Source organism: Aquarana catesbeiana, linkage group LG02 (genome assembly GCF_042186555.1).
Source record: "Aquarana catesbeiana isolate 2022-GZ linkage group LG02, ASM4218655v1, whole genome shotgun sequence".
Taxonomy (NCBI): Eukaryota; Metazoa; Chordata; class Amphibia; order Anura; family Ranidae; genus Aquarana; species Aquarana catesbeiana.
The window spans coordinates 15,431,028-15,451,896 of NC_133325.1; the positions used below are offsets into that span (position 1 = coordinate 15,431,028).

At 45.2% G+C, this 20,869-nt stretch overlaps 1 long non-coding RNA gene across 1 annotated transcript in view; it reads left to right on the top strand.

Moving 5' to 3' along the window:
• Nucleotides 1-1,328: 1,328 nt before the first annotated feature.
• LOC141126662 (uncharacterized) overlaps nt 1,329-20,869 on the top strand; it is a 38,900-nt gene continuing 19,359 nt past the window's right edge. Inside the window, exon 1 of the long non-coding RNA XR_012241420.1 lies at nt 1,329-1,462. This is a non-coding gene — a long non-coding RNA (uncharacterized lncRNA). The remainder of the gene's footprint in view (nt 1,463-20,869) is intronic.

Sequence of the window (20,869 nt, forward strand, 5' to 3'; positions counted from 1 at the left end):
ATGATCGTATGTAGGCAAGTCCGTTCGTTAGAAAGTCCGCCGCAAGTCCGCCAAAAGTCCTTCGAAAGTTTGTCGGACGGGCTGTCGGACTTTTGTAGCCGAAAAGTCCGACCGTGTGTACGCCCCATTAAATACTGTAGCCATAGGGGGCAGCAAACCTGCGCGTGCAGAAGTGACACCTTGCTGGGGCCTTTAAGCCCTGTGCAGCTGTCCTCCTATTGGAGCCTTGGAGTCTGCCTATTGAAATTGCAACTATTTAAGGGTGTCCTGGCCCTCACCCTCTTTCCCTTGCAAAATATAAAAGGACTGTTAAAAGAAATAAAACCTCTTACATCCAAGAAGTGTCTGGCGCCCAATGACTTTTATCACCTTTGCACCCACTATGCCTCACAACCCACCACATATTGAAGGATTGTCAGCGGTCTGTGGCCTCAGGTTCTCATCAGACTGGAAGAGGTTAGAGATTCTGCTACATATATATACTGCAGATTATTCCATCACTGACCTCTCTAGAGACCTGCAGAACATTGCTCCATCCCATCACCCTCCTGACAGATCCATACTGATATATTCTGCAGATTATTCTATCACGGACCGTTCTAGAGATCTTCAGAACATCGCTCCATCTCATCCTTCCCCTGACAGATCCATATTGAGATATTCTGCAGATTATTCCATCACTGACCTCTCTAGAGACCTCTAGAGATCTGCAGAACATTGCCTCATCCCAGATTCATACTGATATATTCTGCAAATTATCCCATGACTGACCTCTCTGGAGATCTGCAGAACATCGCTCCATCTCATCCCCCTCCTGACAGATCCATGTTGATATACTCTGCAAATTATCCCATCACTGACCTCTATAGAGATCTGCAGAGCATTTCTCCATCGGTCCCATCCCCCTCCTGACCAATCCCTATAGATATACCCTTCAGATTATTTGATCACTGTTCCTCTAGAGATCTGCAGAACATTGCTCCTTCCCATCCCCCTCCTGACAGATCCATATTGAGATATTCTGCAGATTATTCCATCACTGCCCTCTCTAGAGACCTGCAGAACATCACTCCATCCCATCCTCCCCCTCCTGACAGATCCATATTGAGATATTCTGCAGATTATGCCATCACTGACCCCTCTACAGTTCTACAGAACATTGCTCCATCCCATTCCCCTCCTGACAGATCCATATTGAGATATTCTGCAGATTATTCCATCACTGACCCCTCTACAGTTCTGCAGAACATTGCTCCATTCCATCTCCTCCACATACATACCAAGTCTCTGATGCAGTTTGTGTATCTTCTATTTCCATCCCTCACACCCCGTCCCTCCCTCCCCCCGCTCACTCCTCGGACTCATTTCCCCTCTTGTCCTGGTAGAGAAGTGTTCTGTGATGGGATTGTGTCTGCCGTACCAGCCAGAGCCGGCCCAGAGGGTCCAACACACCCGCAACCCGGTGAGTACCACCCTTTATTGTCCCCCCATAAACCATGGGGTATCAGCCAGACACACCTGTTGGTATCATATGACGATGCAAAGATAGTGCAATCAGCACCTCCCTAGAACAGATTTGTGTGGCCTGACTCCTGTGTAATACAAACTCTGATCTATATGTGCGTCCCGTTATCATTTAACTATTGTAGTACATTAGAGAGTCGTAGATCGCACCCAACGATCGTTTTTATTCTCCGCAGCACTTGTTGCTGCCAATTTCCATATACGGGTGGAACTTCCCCGAGGATGTGACCACTGCCTACAATTCATTCTCTGTTTACCTTGTCGGCTCTGCCAGAGCTCAGGACTGGGAGAAGTGGGCGAGGGCCCCCTCCGTGTCTGTCCGGGGGGGGGGGGGGAATAAAATAATCTTTTCCACGATAAACCACAAAATGATATCAGAGAGCAGGAAAAGAGGAACAGGGACCGATCGTCCTTCCGGGACTGAGATCTCATCAGGAAATGGAGAAAAGAAACAAAGCATATGATGTATAGTATGAGATATATACTGTAATATGTATAGTCCAACCGTCCCGGGTCAGGACAGCGCTGGATATATAGAGAGAGGGAGAGAGAGAGAGAGTCCAGAAAAAGAGAGATTTTTTTGATAGGGCCATAAAAATGTTTCTATTGTTGTATATCTAAAAATAATTTTGTAATGAAGGAGAAATTTCCCTGAGAGGAAGATGATGGAACTCATTTGTAGTAATCTAAGTGCCTTCCGGGTCCCTGGCCTCCGGTTTTTGCAAGTGGACAGTGGAACGCACGCCGGCCCATGAGCTTGGTGGCGGCGTTTTCCCCTCAGCCTACATGCAGTGTATCATGTAAGCAGCTATCTTTTGTTTTTAATCAATTATTTTAATAAACTGTATCACGCTATTGGCTCATCTTTCTCTTGCCTTGGTGTGGTGCTGTGGTGGAGAGGAGGAGAGATTCATGACCAACATTAAAGTGGTGCCAATCAAGAACATAGACCCAACCATATAGACTCTATTTGACCCTCTTTTCAGTTAAAGGGGTCATGGTCTTCTGCTGAGTGGACATCTAAATCAGCATGTTTGGGTGATTGCAATTATGTTTTACGCTGGTGATGATCTTCCACAACTCGCCTTATGAACTTTGTTTAAGGACATTTTGTATATTTTGTTAATTATTTGTTGTATGATTATTTAGCACATTATACTGCACTAATTATGCCACAAGTTTAATATCCAAGGATTTTTTTTTATAGTGATTCTAGTTTCTAAATAATCACTTGAATATTCTTTCACTATTAGCACCCCCCCACAATTATTCTCTTTGCTGGACTGGGCTGTCTCTTTGCTGGACTGGACTATCTCTTTGCTAGATTTGGCCTTCCCTTTGCTGGATTGGGCCGTCTCTTTGCTGGATTGGGCCGTCTCTCTCCTGGATTGGGCCGTCTCTTTGCTGGATTTGTCTGTCTCTTTGCTGGATTGGTCTGTCTCTTTGCTGCATTGGGCTGTCTCTTTGCTGGACTGAGCCGTCTCTTTGCTGGACTGGGCCAACTCTTTGCTGGATATGAGCCTGTCTCTTTGCTGGATATGGGGATGTCTCTTGATGGTTATAGGGCTGTCTCTTTGCTGGATATGGACCTGTTGAAATCTCCTGGAAGTGCCTCTGAGCTTACTTTGGTAAGTTCTGGATATTTCTAATGTTTTGTGCAATATTCGTTCACTATTAGCGCCCCCTCACAATTATTCTCTTTGCTGGACTGGGCTGTCTCTTTGCTGGACTGGGCTGTCTCTTTGCTAGATTTGGCCTTCTCTTTGCTGGATTGGGCCGTCTCTTTGCTGGATTGGGCCATCTCTTTGCTAGATTGGACTGTCTCTTTGCTGGACTGAGCCGTCTCTTTGCTGGACTGAGCCAACTCTTTGCTGGATATGAGCCTGTCTCTTTGCTGGATATGGGGATGTCTCTTGATGGTTATAGGGCTGTCTCTTTGCTGGATATGGACCTGTTGAAATCTCCTGGAAGTGGCTCTGAGCTTACTTTGGTAAGTTCTGGATATTTCTAATGTTTTGTGCAATATTCGTTCACTATTAGTGCCCCCTCACAATTATTCTCTTTGCTGGACTGGGCTGTCTCTTTGCTAGATCTGGCTTTCTCTTTGCTGGATTGGGCCGTCTCTTTGCTGCATTGGGCCGTCTCTTTGCTGGATTGGACTGTCTCTTTTCTGGATATGGGGATGTCTCTTGATGGTTATAGGGCTGTCTCTTTGCTGGATATGGACCTGTTGAAATCTCCTGGAAGTGCCTCTGAGCTTACTTTGGTAAGTTCTGGATATTTCTAATGTTTTGTGCAATATTCGTTCACTATTAGCGCCCCCTCACAATTATTCTCTTTGCTGGACTGGGCTGTCTCTTTGCTAGATTTGGCTTTCTCTTTGCTGGATTGGGCCGTCTCTTTGCTGCACTGGGCCGTCTCTTTGCTGGATTGGACTGTCTCTTTGCTGGATATGGGGATGTCTCTTGATGGTTATGGGGCTGTCTCTTTGCTGGATATGGACCTGTTGAAATCGCCTGGAAGTGCCTCTGAGCTTACTTTGGTAAGTTCTGGTGATTTCTAATGTTTTGTGCATTTTACTACATTGCTTTTTATTAATAAATTCCATAAAAACTACTTGTATAGTCCCCTAAAATATACTTGGGCCTCTAAAGGGGCAATGCTAGGAGGTGTGTAGGGGTTGAGACAAGGTGTGGTCCTAGGGGGCAGTTCTAAGGGTGGGTAGGGGGTATACATACAGTGTATGTATATATGTATATATATCAGGGCCCGACAAATCCCAGGTGCCAGGTCGTATTGGCGCCTAAAATTACACTGCGGCAGGTGCCTTGTCCCCATGCGACTCCCCGCGGGTGCGTGGACTAGTATGCTATGCCGGCCGGTAATTGAGGCCATGGCTTTTTGGCCTGCTGGAGTGCAATGCAGCGCTCGCTATGTTGACTGAGGGCATTGCCCTTACATTGTGTACACTGGCAGGGGAACTGGCGCACTCTTCTGGCAGCCGAGGCTGCGACAAGCAGTCACTGACAGCACTGAGGGCTTCCCCTGCCTGCTCTCACTGCCCAACAGCTGGGAAGAGGTTGAAGGCGTTGTGGGCTTCATCTGGCACCCTTTCCATAACGGTGAGCGGACAGGGAGTGTGGGGCAGCTGGTTGGAACAACTTCAGTTCCATTTACACACCCCCTCCCCCACAAAGATGGAAATAGTTTTTTTTTCTGATTTATTTATTTATTTATTTTCATTAAAATAAATTTGTATTTTTCATTCTCTTCAGTTTTGCACTCACTCCGGGTCATGCAGGCCGAAGGCCCCTTTCACACTGGCTGTCCGATCGGGTCCTTCTGTCAGTTTTTCAGGCGGACCTGATCGGACCCTCCAGTCTGAGATCCCCCATTGAGACACTTAGCGGAGGCGTCCATGTGGAAGGGGCCTAAGGTGGCATGAGTCACTGGATCACTGGATCTCCTATCACCCCCACCTTGCTGCCCTATCCTTCCCTATTGAACCAATGCCCATCACACCATCAAGCCTAGTGCACACGAGCCGAATGCCAGACAACATCAGCCGGTTAATTAGAAACCAGCCGAGATTCGACCTGTCTGTGTGTGTGGCAGCTGGTCCATCAAAAGCTTTGCTGTTAAAAAAATAAAAACTTGTTAAAAAATAAAAACTTGTTAAAAGGGGGGCGTGGCTTGGCCGAGCTGAGAGATGGCTGCCTGAGAGACCTGCTCCCGCCGTTGCTGTCTTTTCAGAAGTCCTACCGGAGGTAATTGTCTCTATAACCGTCCGCGCTGCGATGGGAACAGCCTCCCGACACACCTCCACCTCGAGGTCCCGTTCACCCCGAGAAAACACGGGGAATTCGACCCAAAACATCCCTGAAATGTTCAGGACGCAGAGGACCAACATGGCGTCGTCCCGCCAAGACTCCTTACAGGCCCCGGCAGCACAGCTAGCGGGACAGCTCTCTGCCTCCCACCCGTCACTCCCTCTAACCGCGGGATCACAAGAAAACCCACAACCACCATCCCTCAATATAAATGATCTGAGGGCAATTGCTGCTGATATTAAAGATACTTTATCAGCCGCCATTGCGGAATTGAGAATGGACATCCACACCCTAAATGACCGTGTTCTTGAGGTAGAAAAAACTACAGCGAAACATGCTATGGTCCTCCGCAAAGCGACACATAGGATAGATACTCACACCCTACAACTGAGAGAGACACAACGCCGCATCGAAGACCTGGATAACCGCGGTCGCAGACATAACCTCCGCATAAGAGGCCTACCGGAGTCCATTGAAGCGGATAATTTGACCTCTGCTGTGACTGAAATGTTTAATAACTTACTAGACAGACCACCTCAAACCCGCATAGAACTAGAGAGAATCCACAGAGCATTACGCCCGAAAGGCAGAGAAAATGACCCACCAAGGGATATAATATGCTGCCTTGTGGATTACAAGTTAAAGGAGGACATCCTGAAGCAGGCAAGGATCAAACAACCATTGCAACATAATGGTGCGCATCTTCAGATTTTTCAAGACTTGTCAGGAATTACACTACAGCAGCGCAGAGATCTGAAACCACTGCTGGATGTGTTACGCGCCAACGGGATTATCTACCGATGGAAGTTTCCCTTTTGCCTGGCAGCTACTCATCTCGGCCGTACAGCATTTTTAAAAGTGCCTGAAGATTTACATTACTTTTGTGAAAGCCTGGGTATACCTTTGGTTGAGGTACCAAACTGGTATGCAGACTTCCGCCATAACGCTGCAGGACGACACGCTCTGCAGGAGGAGCCGATGGAAGCACAGGATTCGCGCTCACAAAGAAGGAGATCTCCATCTAGCAGCAGAACACGCGCAGGACATCAGGAGTTTCAACAACGCCACAGCCCTACGGACTTCTCACGTTTTAGAAGAGCCCGTAGAGACTACTGATCCCGGTCATACTCAAGGCGGCTGCTAAAGGCCCGGATTACAGTCATCACCTCCGGTGATGATAATCGCCATTTCAGGTTCCAATAGTTTGTTTGGTTCAATGTTTCTGAATATATAAATGCTGTACTCAGTCATAGTTCTAGACCATCCCAGTATCCTCTATAAAAAACTTAAACTGTATACTAGCTCTGCGCAGTATTCCTCAAGAAAAACACCATTTCACTTTACTACCATTATATACCTACTCAGTATGAACCGCGGCTGACGAATTTTAGTCCAATAATACTCAGCCCTGTGAATACTGACACTCTAAACTACACCGACCCTCCTCAATAGGTTCGAAATGACACATACAGCTGCAGACTCGAGTAGAACTACTCCGGTCCCACACATGAAAGCAATACTGCAAATTATATATGATCTGCACAGTAATAAAGGTTTCATGTCTTAGCAACAATAGGAAGAATACCACCCGTTCGTATAACAGGATGGTGTAGCTCATGTGAATGTAGACCTGTTTCCAAAGATGGCTGATTTTGTAAGATACGACGTTTGGTTGAGCTAAGCTTCACTAGTTGCCCATATGCTATATGGACCCCGCATTCACAGTCGGAAAGGGCATTGATATACAACCTTTTCCTGCTGCATCTTTTCACCTCCACCCTTCCAAACAAATAGTACATGCGACTCACAATTGCACCAAATGAGAACATACTCTTCTAACAGTATACTATACAGCAGTTTACCCAATCAATATTTCTACGCCCAGAATACATGCGAAATCGCATATTAGGTTCATAGTGGGGCTCTACTTCTATTGGTCGATCCCCACGTAAGTAGACTGTTCTTTAAAGTAAACTGACTTAAGTAATGATACTGACAGGTGCAATAAATCAGTCGCAGCAGATGACACCCGAAATAAATTTGCCCATATCTCTACTTGCCCCCCTCCTCCTTGTTCCCACATTTCTTTGTCAATGATTCTGACTGGTTGGTACATTTCCCTTTTAATGGTGGAGAGATCAGATGTTAGAGGAATAGATTGAGCCTCAGTATGAGGGAACACAATTTAGCAATATAGCAGGAACTAGTACATCAGAAGCTCATACCTCCTACCATACTTTAACGTTTCACAGGTTTCAATGTTCACACTGTTACTGTTTTCATAGATCAGTTTGCTTTAGGTGTCAATTACATTGTGATGTGAGTTTAAATATCACTGCTTCCAAACCTCAATATCATTTGTGTAGCAAAGATTTGCAGAACGACTATTACAGAATGACTATTACTGAATGCATATCCCACCCACAACACTATGCCATAGGTGACATTTATTCAACTAGGAAATTCCCATACCCTCTACTTTCTACTCTAAAACCATCAGTAAGATTTAGAGAGGGATAGCAGTATAGCGGCTGATACACTCAAGACATTATAATTTATAATTCTTGATCGGACCCCCTCCTGATATAGTAGTAAATAGACTGCAACGGCGGAATACCTCCTTCCATACATCTCACGGTTGATCTGTTGCTTGGTACATACCAACCCCCACACAGTGCAGTGAGAAGGCTTGGACTGGTTCCTAACCCTTCCCACACCCATTGTGCACTGTAATCTTCTGACCTTTCTTTAAGTAGATAAGGTCAGTCAAGTATACCCTCCCCCTTCCATATCCGTCCACCCTCCCCTATCTAGATACGCAGCTTCGTCTCAAGCTTCACATTTTAATCGAAGGAACAGTACCCACATCTTACACAAGGTCTGATACCCTACCAATACTAGACAATGACAGACACTGGCCATAATACTCGCAAGCAGACAAACTCTGATAAACCATGTAAAAATGTCCAGATAAGAATTGAATCCATAAACATCAGAGGGCTGAATACTCCCGAAAAACGGTCACAACTGTTATATTCACTACACAAAAATAAAACGCAAATCGCATTTATTCAGGAAACCCACTTCCGTACTGATAACGTACCCAAACTTGGAAATTGCCACTATCCTACGGTATACCATGCTTCCAATTCATCCTCCAAAACAAAGGGAGTCGCCATACTAATTTCGAAACATTGCCCTTTACAAATCACAGAAACCAAACAAGACCCCAATGGCAGATACGTATTTCTCAAAGGAACTTTATATAATAAACCCATCACTCTTGCGAACATATATGCCCCCAACACAAGACAGGTTACATTCTTTAGAGATACCTTGCAATTGCTCACAGAATTCTTCTCTGGCATCCTTGTACTGGGTGGTGATTTTAATGTAGCGTTAAACCCCCAACAAGATTCATCAAATGGAAAGACATCCTTGCCATATAGAGCTCTGAGAGCGATCAAAAAACAACTCCAGGAGTTGACACTACATGATACATGGCGCACGACCCATCCAAACGATAGGGATTTTACATTTTTTTCACCGCCCCATAACAAGTATTCCAGAATCGATCACATTTTTATTTCCCAGAATGATCTATCCTATATCAAACAGGCGACTATAGACCCTATGATCCTTTCTGATCACAATCCCATTTCACTGACATTAACTATCCCGCTGTCACGCCCCTCACACTCGATATGGCGTTTAGACAACTCTCTACTGACAGACCTAGACTCTACATCCAAAATTACTACCCGACTCCTCCAATACTTTAGAGAAAATGCCAATGGGGAAACCAGCCCATCCGCTGTATGGGCTGCCCATAAATGTGTAATACGAGGTGAATTAATCTCAATAGCTGCATCCAAAAATAAACAACGAAAAGCCCATATAACGTCTTTGACCTCCAAAATCCATGCACTAGAAAGGATTCACAAAGCATCACTAGCCACTAAATCGCTTGCAGAATTGTTGCAAGCGAGGGAAGAACTCAGAGAAGAGCTACATAAATCATTACGGCGCAAATACGTTCTTACTCAAAAACTGTATTATGAATGTGGAAATAAATCCGGTAAACTAATGGCCAATGCACTGCAACGCAAGAAAACAGCTTTGACCATCCACGAAATTAAAGATTCTAACGGGAAGTCTTTCACATCCCCGGAAGACATTGCCACACAGTTTGTAAATTATTTCACCAAGCTATATAACATCCCACAAACAGAAATCAAAGACAATTCACAAAATAGACAAGAAATTATATCCACCTTTTTGTCCCTACATGGTATACCACACATCTCCCCTGAAGAATCTAAGACCCTTGAAGGACCCATTAGTATTGAGGAAACCACTACTGCATTAAAACAACTCAAAACAGGAAAAAGCCCTGGCCCAGATGGGCTTACGGTCGGATATTACAAAGCATTCCAAGAGACCCTGACTTCCCATTTTGTTACGGCTTTCAACACACTCTATACCACCCCACAATATAATAAGGATTTCCTAGAAGCACATATTACCCTTATCCCGAAACCCGGCAAAGACGATACACTAGTGACTAACTACAGACCTATATCCCTCCTCAACGTAGATCTTAAACTTTATGCTAAAATTCTTGCCAATAGATTACTCCCTCTCATCCCTGACCTCATCTCTCTTGACCAAGTTGGTTTTGTCCCTGGCAGAGAAGCTCGGGATAACACCATCAAAGCACTACATATCCACCATATCCTCTCGTCATCATCCTCACACAACAGTAAGGGCTTTCTGCTGTCGCTCGACGCGGAGAAGGCGTTCGACAGAGTGGCATGGGACTACATGTCAGCAACACTACAAGCAATGGGCCTCCCTTTACAATTTCTTCAAATGATATTGGTGCTGTACTCAAGCCCCACTGCCAGAATAAGAATTAATGGACGCCTGTCGGACGCCTTCTCCGTGTCGAATGGTACACGTCAGGGATGCCCCTTATCACCTCTTATTTTTATACTCACGCTAGAACCTATCCTACGCAAACTGCGAGCTAATCCTGACATCAAAGGTATCGACATAGACAAAAAACAGTATAAAATAGCTGCATATGCGGACGATATACTACTTTTCCTTTCAGAACCCCTAATAACATTACCCAATTTATTAAAAGACTTTGCTTTCTTCCACAAAATCTCCAATTTAAAAATTAATTTCACAAAATCTAAAGCCCTGAATATCTCCCTTCCACAGACAGTAGTGACACAATGTAAACTAAATTTCCCTTTCCACTGGGAAACCAGCGCCCTTACCTATTTAGGAATCCAAATACCAATACACCTTGACGAACTATATGACAAAAATTATTTGTCATTACTCAGTAATATTCAAAAAGATCTCATTAAATGGCAGTCAGGACCTTTCTCTTGGTTTGGCAGGATTGCCATTATAAAGATGAATATATTACCTCGCATACTATATATCCTTCAGACGATTCCAATCAAACTGCCCCCATCATTTTTTACCTCATACAAGAGAATCTGTCGCAACTTCATTTGGGCAGCAAAATCCCCCAGACTGAGCTGGACTAAAATGACTATCCCCAAACTAAAAGGAGGCCTCGGCCTCCCGGACATCCAGAAATATCATTGGGCATGCCATCTTACGAGAATCATTGACTGGCACATTCACAGATCTACTAAAGACTGGGTTAACAAGATTCTTCCACCCAACTGCCACTTTCCCACATACCATGGATTAATACGCAGTCAATTCCCAAAAAATACATCACACATCCGCTGACAGGGCCCACTATCCAAGCTTTTACAACAATAACCAAAACTCTGGGATGGTGCACATCTCCAGGACCATTGACCCCCCTGACTAATAATCCAGACTTCGAACCAGGAATATCACTTCAGGACAGATCCCAACCACTAGCACATCATCCCCTTAGAGCATCACAATTGTTTCATAAAGGTATACTTCGGCCTTATGCCCAGATACAATCACAACTCTCTGAATACCATATACCATTTTACAAATTTCTTCAAATCAGGCACTTTCTGGCTACAGCAAAACCCACTTCTCAATGGTGTAGAGACTTAACCCCCTTTGAAGCGCTTTGTACCAGTACGCCTCCACAAAGACATCTCATCTCAGAGGTCTATTCATTAATGTTTACCGATATAGACCCCGCGATTAGGGCAGCTAACCAAAAATGGGAAACTGAACTCGAGATAAACCTTTCTACAGACGATTGGAGAAACATTTACGAACACATTCATAAGGGTTCAGTGAATGTTTCAACACAAGAAAACTCATACAAAATATACTCCAAATGGTACAAAACGCCAGATAAAATTCACAAATACCACTCTTCGGTCTCTCCTATGTGCTGGAGGTGCAATCAGGATGTAGGCTCCCTACTTCATATTTGGTGGAAATGTCCACTGATACAACAATTCTGGAAAAAAGTACATGAGGTGATACACCATGTCACTACATACTCCCTATCCTTTACACCATCTCAATACCTCTTACATCATTCTACGATGTCACATCATGCATATAAGAAATCCCTCACGCTCCACCTAGTAAATGCTGCTAAACAGTGCATACCAATACACTGGAGGAGTAACTCCCCGCCTACTATAGCAGAATGGTTTAAGCGTATAGAAAAAATATCTGAAATGGAAAACTTAATCCACCAGGCCAATGATAATCCTACAAAATTCGGGAAAATTTGGGCTTGTTGGATACACTTTAGGGACTCCCCAAAATACCAAGAGTTTCTACAACACATGTGATCTCACTAGAGCTCTACCAATGTATTGCAAATCTTTCCCCGCTTCATGGTCAAAACAACGACAAAATACTTCTGGGTTCCTTCCCGTCCCCCCTCCTTAACTGACATGAAGCGACATACACCTTTATATGTTAACCTTATATGTTAACCTTATATGTTAACCCTTATGTGTTAATCGATATGTTACTTTGCGTTGAACTCTCACATTACCTGACGTTCAGTACACATATTCCCATTCTACACAATCATTAGTACAGCATCCCAATTGTACATTCCCCCATATCTTTTCTCTCATTGAGAAGCACAATCCATCCCTATAATATCATATAAGCATATTACACCTAAAGATATAACCATACGAGAAAGCCAGAATAAATAAATGTTTGGTTACTAATAAACACCGCACAGAAAGATCCCATTGGGGGTGCGGGCAGATGAAACTGGTGACTTTTGTTTTACCTACCCAATGTAAAGAAAATTATAGGCCTCAGTGATCAAAATGACATACAGGATAGCCTATGTTACTTCTTCCTTCTATTTCAGATTACATGTGTTATGTTCACACATCCATTACGTTGCTCACTACAGTCGATATCATAATTACCAATATTACAATCTGTACCAGTACAGAACGCTGTTCAATTGGATGTACTTGAAATTGTACCGATTATATATGAGGAATGTTTAATGTTCATCTGAAGTAACTGTCATTCATGCTTCATGTAAGTTTTGAACATGTAATGTTTTATCATCTGTACAACAATTATTTCTGAAAATACAATACAATTGTTTGAAACAAAAAAAACTTGTTAAAAAATAAAAACTGGCTCCTAGCTTTTTTAGCTGGCTTCTAAGTTCCAAGCAAATTTGTCAAGCCCTGATATATATATATATAAAAACACTATATTGTCAAAAGTATTGGGACACCTGCCTTTACACACACATGAACTTTAATGACATCCCAGTCTTAGTCCACAAGGTTCAATATTGAGTTGGCCCACCCTTTGCAGCTATAACAGCTTCAACTCTTCTGGGAAGGCTGTCCACAAGGTTTAGGAGGGTGTCTATGGGAATGTTTGACCATTCTTCCAGAAGCACATTTGTGAGGTCAGGCACCGATGTTGGACGAAAAGGCCTGGCTTGCAGTCTCCGCTCTAATTCATCCCAAAGGTGTTCTGTCGGGTTGAGGTCAGGACTCTGTGCAGGCCAGTCACGTTCCTCCACCCCAAACTCGGTCATCCATGTCTTTATGGACCTTGCTTTGTGCACTGGTCCAAATCATTTGGAGGGGGGATTATGGTGTGGGGTTGTTTTTCAGGGGTTGGGTTTGGCCCCTTAGTTCCAGTGAAGGGAACTCTTAAGGCGTCAGCATACCAAGACATTTTGGACAATGTCATGCTCCCACCTTTGTGGGAACATTTTGGGGATGGTCCCTTCCTGTTCCAACATGACTGCACACCAGTGCACAAAGCAAGGTCCATAATAACATGGATGAGTGAATTTGGGGTGGAGGAGCTTGACTGGCCTGCACAGAGTCCTGACCTCAACCCGATAGAACAGGGCTCAAAATTTCAAGTCCTGAGCTACTAGCCAGGCCTCAAGAGTTACTCGCCATCAGTTGCCCCACCCAACCCCTACCCTGCCCCGCCCCTAATTCAGCCTCTAAACATGCCCTCATAAATCATCTCATGAACACATGTTTAATGCAGAATTAAGTTCTAAAAATAAATATTAACAACAAGTTTATCCATGTCCACCAACACAGCCTGCCCTGTGTCCACCAACGGAACTGATGCAGCCTACCCGTGTCCACCAATGCAGCCTGCCCGTGTCCACCAATGCAGCCTATCCTTGCCCAACAATGCAGCCTACCTGTGTCCACCAATGCAGTCTACTTGTGTCCACCATGCAGCCTACCTGTGTCCACCAACACAGCCTGCTCTGTGTCCACCAAGGCAACCAATGCAGCCTGCCTGTGTCCACCAATGCAGCCTACCCTTGTCCACCAATGCAGCCTACCCTTATCCACCAATGCAGCCTACCCTTATCCACCAATGCAGCCTACCCTTGTCCAAAATGCAGGATACCCTTGTCCACCAATGCAGCCTACCTGTGTCCACCAATGCAGTCTACTTGTGTCCACCAATGCCATCTACTTGTGTCCACCATGCAGCCTACCTGTGTCCACCAACGTAGCCTGCCCTGTGTCCATCAACGCAGCCTGCCCTGTGTCCACCAACGCAACAAATGCAGCCTGCCTGTGTCCACCAATGCAGCCTACCCTTGTCCACCAATGCAGCCTACCCTTGCCCACCAATGCAGCCTACCCTTGTCCATCAATGCAAGATACCCTTGTCCACCAATGCAGCCTACCTGTGTCCACCAATGCAGTCTACTTGTGTCCACCAATGCAGTCTACTTGTGCCCACCATGCAGCCTACCTGTGTCCACCAATGCAACTAATGCAGCCTGCCAGTGTCCACTAATGCACCCTGCCCATGTCCACCAATGCAGCCTGATCGTGTCCACCAATGCAGCCTGCCCGTGTCCACCAATGCAGCCTGTGTCCACCATGCAGCCTACCCGTGTCCACCATGCAGCCTACCCGTGTCCACCATGCAGCCTACCTGTGTCCACCAATGCAGCCTACCCTTGTCCACCAATGCAGCCTCCACCCCAAACTCGCTCATCCATGTCTTTATGGACCTTGCTTTGTGCACTGGTCCAAATCATTTGGTGGAGGGGGGATTATGGTGTGGGGTTTTTTTCAGGGGTTGGGTTTGGTCCCTTAGTTCCAGTGAAGGGAACTCTTAAGGCGTCAGCATACCAAGACATTTTGGACAATTTCATGGTCCCAACTTTGTGGGAACGGCTTGGGGATGGCCCCTTCCTGTTCCAACATGACTGCACACCAGTGCACAAAGCAAGGTCCATAATAACATGGATGAGTGAATTTGGGGTGGAGGAGCTTGACTGGCCTGCACAGAGTCCTGACCTCAACCCGATAGAACAGGGCTCAAAATTTCAAGTCCTGAGCTACTAGCCAGGCCTCAAGAGTTACTCGCCATCGGTTGCCCCACCCAACCCCTGCCCTGCCCTGCCCCTAATTCAGCCTCTAAACATGCCCTCATAAATCATCTCATGAACACATGTTTAATGCAGAATTAAGTTCTAAAAATAAATATTAACAACAAGTTTATCTATGTCCACCAACGCAGCCTGCCCTGTGTCCACCAACGGAACTGATGCAGCCTACCCGTGTCCACCAATGCAGCCTGCCCGTGTCCACCAATGCAGCCTATCCTTGCCCACCAATGCAGCCTACCTGTGTCCACCAATGCAGTCTACTTGTGTCCACCATGCAGCCTACCTGTGTCCACCAATGAAGTCTACTTGTGTCCACCATGCAGCCTACCTGTGTCCACCAACATAGCCTGTCCTGTGTCCACCAACACAGCCTGCCCTGTGTCCACCAAGGCAACCAATGCAGCCTGCCCGTGTCCACCAATGCAGCTTACCCTTGTCCACCAATGCAGCCTACCCTTATCCACCAATGCAGCCTACCCTTGTCCACCAATGCAGCCTACCCTTGTCCACCATGCAGCCTACCTGTGTCCACCAATGCAGTCTGCTTGTGTCCACCTTGCAGCCTACCTGTGTCCACCAATGCAGCCTACCCTTGTCCACCAATGCAACCTACCCTTGTCCACCAATGCAGCCTACCCTTGTCCACCAATGCAGCCTACCCTTGTTCACCAATGCAGCCTACCCTTGTCCACCATGCAGCCTATTGTGTCCACCAATGCCATCTACTTGTGTCCACCATGCAGCCTACCTGTGTCCACCAACGTAGCCTGCCCTGTGTCCATCAACGCAGCCTGCCCTGTGTCCACCAACGCAACAAATGCAGCCTGCCTGTGTCCACCAATGCAGCCTACCCTTGTCCACCAATGCAGCCTACCCTTGCCCACCAATGCAGCCTACCCTTGTTCATCAATGCAGCCTACCCTTGTCCATCAATGCAGGATACCCTTGTCCACCAATGCAGCCTACCTGTGTCCACCAATGCAGTCTACTTGTGTCCACCAATGCAGTCTACTTGTGCCCACCAATCTAGTCTACTTGTGTCCACCATGCAGCCTACCTGTGTCCACCAATGCAACTAATGCAGCCTGCCAGTGTCCACCAATGCACCCTGCCCATGTCCACCAATGCAGCCTGATCGTGTCCACCAATGCAGCCTGCCCGTATCCACCAATGCAGCCTATCTGTGTCCACCGTGCAGCCTACCTGTGTCCACCATGCAGCCTACCCGTGTCCACCATGCAGCCTACCTGTGTCCACCATGCAGCCTACCTGTGTCCACCATGCAGCCTACCCGTGTCCACCATGCAGCCTACCTGTGTCCAGCATACAGGGGAAGAGAGGAGAGGAAGAGGATTGCCGGCCGTATGAGCACTGAGGGACATCACTGTAACAGCTTTTATTTTGATTTTTGATTGTGTCACATACAGCCCCGAACTTTGATACACGTCACTCATCCCGGACAGGTGATGTGTCTATCAAAGTCCTGGGACCAGGGGATGGGGCTGTGTGTGACAGCAAGTGCGGGGAAAACTCTGCTATTGAAATGAAAGCCACTAGTGATGTTCCTCGCGCTCTGATGATGCGGCCGCCTGCTCTCCTCTCTCTTCCCCTCGCTGGGAGAAGGACCCCCATACAACCCCCTCCCAGGCATCCCACGCATCCCACGCTTGCCAGCCCTCGAAATCCACTTGCAAAATGCGAGCAGGTGAGTGGAATTTTTGAGGACTGAGATAAAACACCTTTGGGATGAATTAGAGCAGAGACTGCGAGCCAGGCCTTCTCGTCCAACATCAGTGCCTGACCTCAGTTGATTCAAATGATAAAATAAAAAATCACCACCATGTTGCTATAATTAACCTAAGTAAAGAGTAACCAATTAGATGAAGTTACCCCCAGCTGTGTGTCCAGTCACACCCTCACATAATATTCAAGGTGTGGTCCCTTAAGGAAAAAACAGCATATAAGAAAAAGGATTAAATATTATATATATATATATATATATATATATATATATATATATATATATATATATATATATATATAAACTATATTGTCAAAAGTATTGTGACGCCTGCCTTTACACACACGACGTTTAACGGCATCCCAGTCTTAGGGGTCAATTCACTAACGTTTACCTCATACAATAAGGGTATCATGTGACTCATTTACAGAAAATATTGCATGTGGTAAACTAAGTCCAATCCACTAAACCAAAATAATGATTATGCGGTATTTACAGAAAAAAAAAATGTGTCAGTAGATACCACATAAAAACCTCTTAAGTCCAATTCACAAACGGACCAGAGAGTAAAAAAGCATGCGATAATTACCACCAGGGTTTAGCTGGCGGTATCACATGCCGCATTTATCAAAGAAAAAGGTTGGGGGTCGGGGGACCCCCCAGGCTGTTTTTTGACAAATAGCTGGTTGCTAAGCAGCGGGCTGGGAAGCCGTCCGCCGCGTCCTTAAACAGGAGGTCCGCCCCCCCCCCACCGAAAAATTAAAAGTCAGCAGTTACAAATACTGCAGCTGCTGACTTTTAGTATACGGACATATACCTGTCCAGGGAGCCCGCAATGTTGGCACGGGCAGCTGATCTTCAGTGCTGCCAGAGCTTTTGTGACAGATAAAAGAGTGCGTCTGTCCACAGACTCTGTTGAGCGGCTGACATTTTTGAAAATTAATCAGTCCTGGGTTAGCAGCAGCTATCAAGCCCCTGATACAGTTGTTGCTGATTAAATTTCTTGGCTGCCTAGCTTTGTGGGTGTTGATTTTATCTTGAAGTATTTTTTTGGTATAGGTTTCATGGACACAATTAAGACCCAAAGCCAAATTTTTCTGCACATGTTTGACAGGTGCATATGATATCTATTTTTTTTTAAAGCAAGGCCAATTCCTACTTTCATCAAGCGTACCTTTATAGGGTTATGGGGTGAAGGCACCACCAACACCCAAAGACCAATTTTTCCGCAACTGTTTGACAGGGGCATCAAATTTTATTTTTTTACATCAAGGCCAATTCTTGCTTTCATTTTTTTTTTGAACCTTGCTTTGTGCACTGGTCCAAATCATTTGGTGGAGGGGGGATTATGGTGGGCACTAATTGGCAGCATTGGTGGGCACTGATTGGCAGCACTGGTGTGTCACAGCTGAAATCGAGATTCATTAGACAGGCACTGGTGTGCAGTCATGTTGGAACAGGCAGGGGCCATCCAAAAAACTGTTCCCACAAAGTTGGGAGCATGAAATTGTCCAAAATGTCTTGGTATGATGACGCTTTAGGAGTTCTCTTCACTGGAACTAAGGGGCCAAGCCCAACCCCTGAAAAACAACCCCAAACCATAATCTCTCCTTCACCAAATGATTTGGACCAGTGCACAAAGCCAGGTCCATAAAGACATGGATGAGCGAGTTTGGGTGGAGGAACATGACTGGCCTGCACAGACCTCAACCCGATAGAATACCTTTGGGATGAATTAGAGCGGAGGCTGCGAGCCAGGCCTTCTCGTCCAACATCAGTGCCTGACCTCACAAATGCACTTCTGGAAGAATGGTCAAACTTTCCCATAGACACAGTCCTAAACCTTGTGGACAGCCTTCCCAGAAGAGTTGAAGCTGTTATAGCTGCAAAGGGTGGGCCAACTCAATAATGAACGCTACGGACTAAGACTGGGATGTCATTAAAGTTCATGTGTGTGTAAAGGCAGGCGTCCCAATACTTTTGGTAGTATAGTGTGTGTATATATATATATATATATATATATATATATATATATATATATATGAAAGAAAGAAGTGTTATGTTAATATGCTAAAATGTTTTAATATGTGATAACATATTAATAAACTATAAAAATTTAAAACCAAGAAAAAAATTGAATACTAAAAATGTGTATTTATATATATATATATATATATATATATATATATATATATATATATATATATATATATATATATACAGTATCTCACAAAAGTGAGTACACCCCTCATATTTCTGTAAATCTTTTCTTCTATCTTTTCATGTGACAACACTGAAGAAATGACACTTGTCTACAATGTAAAGTAGTGAGTGTACAGCTTGTATAACAGTGTAAATTTGCTGTCCCCTCAAAATAACTCAACACACAGCCATTAATGTCTAAACCGCTGGCAACAAAAGTGAGTACATCTCTAAGTGAAAATGTCCAAATTGGGCCCAATTAGCCATTTTCCCACCCCGGTGTCATGTGACTCGTTAGTGTTACAAGGTCTCAGGTGTGAATGGGGAGCAGGTGTGTTAAATTTGGTGTTATCGCTCTCACTCTCTCATACTGGTCACTGGAAGTTCAACATGGCACCTCATGGTAAAGAACTCTCTGAGGATCTGAAAAAAAGAATTGTTGCTCTACATAAAGATGGCCAAGGCTATAAGAAGATTGCCAAGACCCTGAAACTGAGCTGCAGCACGGTGGCCAAGACCATACAGCGGTATAACAGGACAGGTTCCACTCAGAACAGGCCTCACCATGGTGAAGTTGAGGTCACGTGCTCAGCGTCATATCCAGAGGTTGTCTGTGGGAAATAGACGTATGAGTGCTGCCAGCATTGCTGCAGAGGTTGAAGGGGTGGGGGGTCAGCCTGTCAGTGCTCAGACCATACACCGCACACTGCATCAAATTGGTCTGCATGGCTGTCATCTCAGAAAGAAGCCTCTTATAAAGATGATGCACAAGAAAGGCCACAGACAGTTTGGTAAAGACAAGCAGACTAAGGACATGGATTACTGGAACCATGTCCTGTGATCTGATGAGACCAAGATAAACGTATTTGGTTCAGATGGTGACAAGCGTGTGTGGAGGCAACCAGGTGAGGAGGACAAAGACAAGTGTGTCTTGTCTACAGTCAAGCATGGTGGTGGGAGTGTCATGGTCTGGGGCTGCATGAGTGCTGCCGGCACTGGGGAGCTACAGTTCATTGAGGGAACCATGAATGCCAACATGTACTGTGATATACTGAAGAAGAGCATGATCCCCTCCCTTCAGAGACTGGGCCGCAGGGCAGTATTCCAACATGATAATGACCCCAAACACACCTCCAAGATGACCATTGCCTTGCTAAAGAAGCTGAGGGTAAAGGTGATGGACTGGCCAAGCATGTCTCCAGACCTAAACCCTATTGATCATCTGTGGGACATCCTCAAACGTAAGATGGAGGAGCGCAAGGTCTCTAACATCCACCAGCTCCGTGATGTCGTCATGGAGGAGTGGAAGAGGACTCCAGTGACAACCTGTGAAGCTCTGGTGAACTCCATGCCCAAGAGGGTTATGGCAGTGCTGGAAAATAATGGTGGCCACACAAAATATTGACACTTTGGTCCCCAATTTGGACATTTTCACTTAGGGGTGTACTCACTTTTGTTGCCAGCGGTTTAGACATTAATGGCTGTGTGTTGAGTTATTTTGAGGGGACAGCAAATTTACACTGTTATACAAGCTGTACACTCACTACTTTACATTGTAGACAAGTGTCATTTCTTCAGTGTTGTCACATGAAAAGATAGAAGAAAAGATTTACAGAAATGTGAGGGGTGTACTCACTTTTGTGAGATACTGTATATATATATATATATATATAGAGAGAGAGAGAGAGAGAGAGAGAGAGA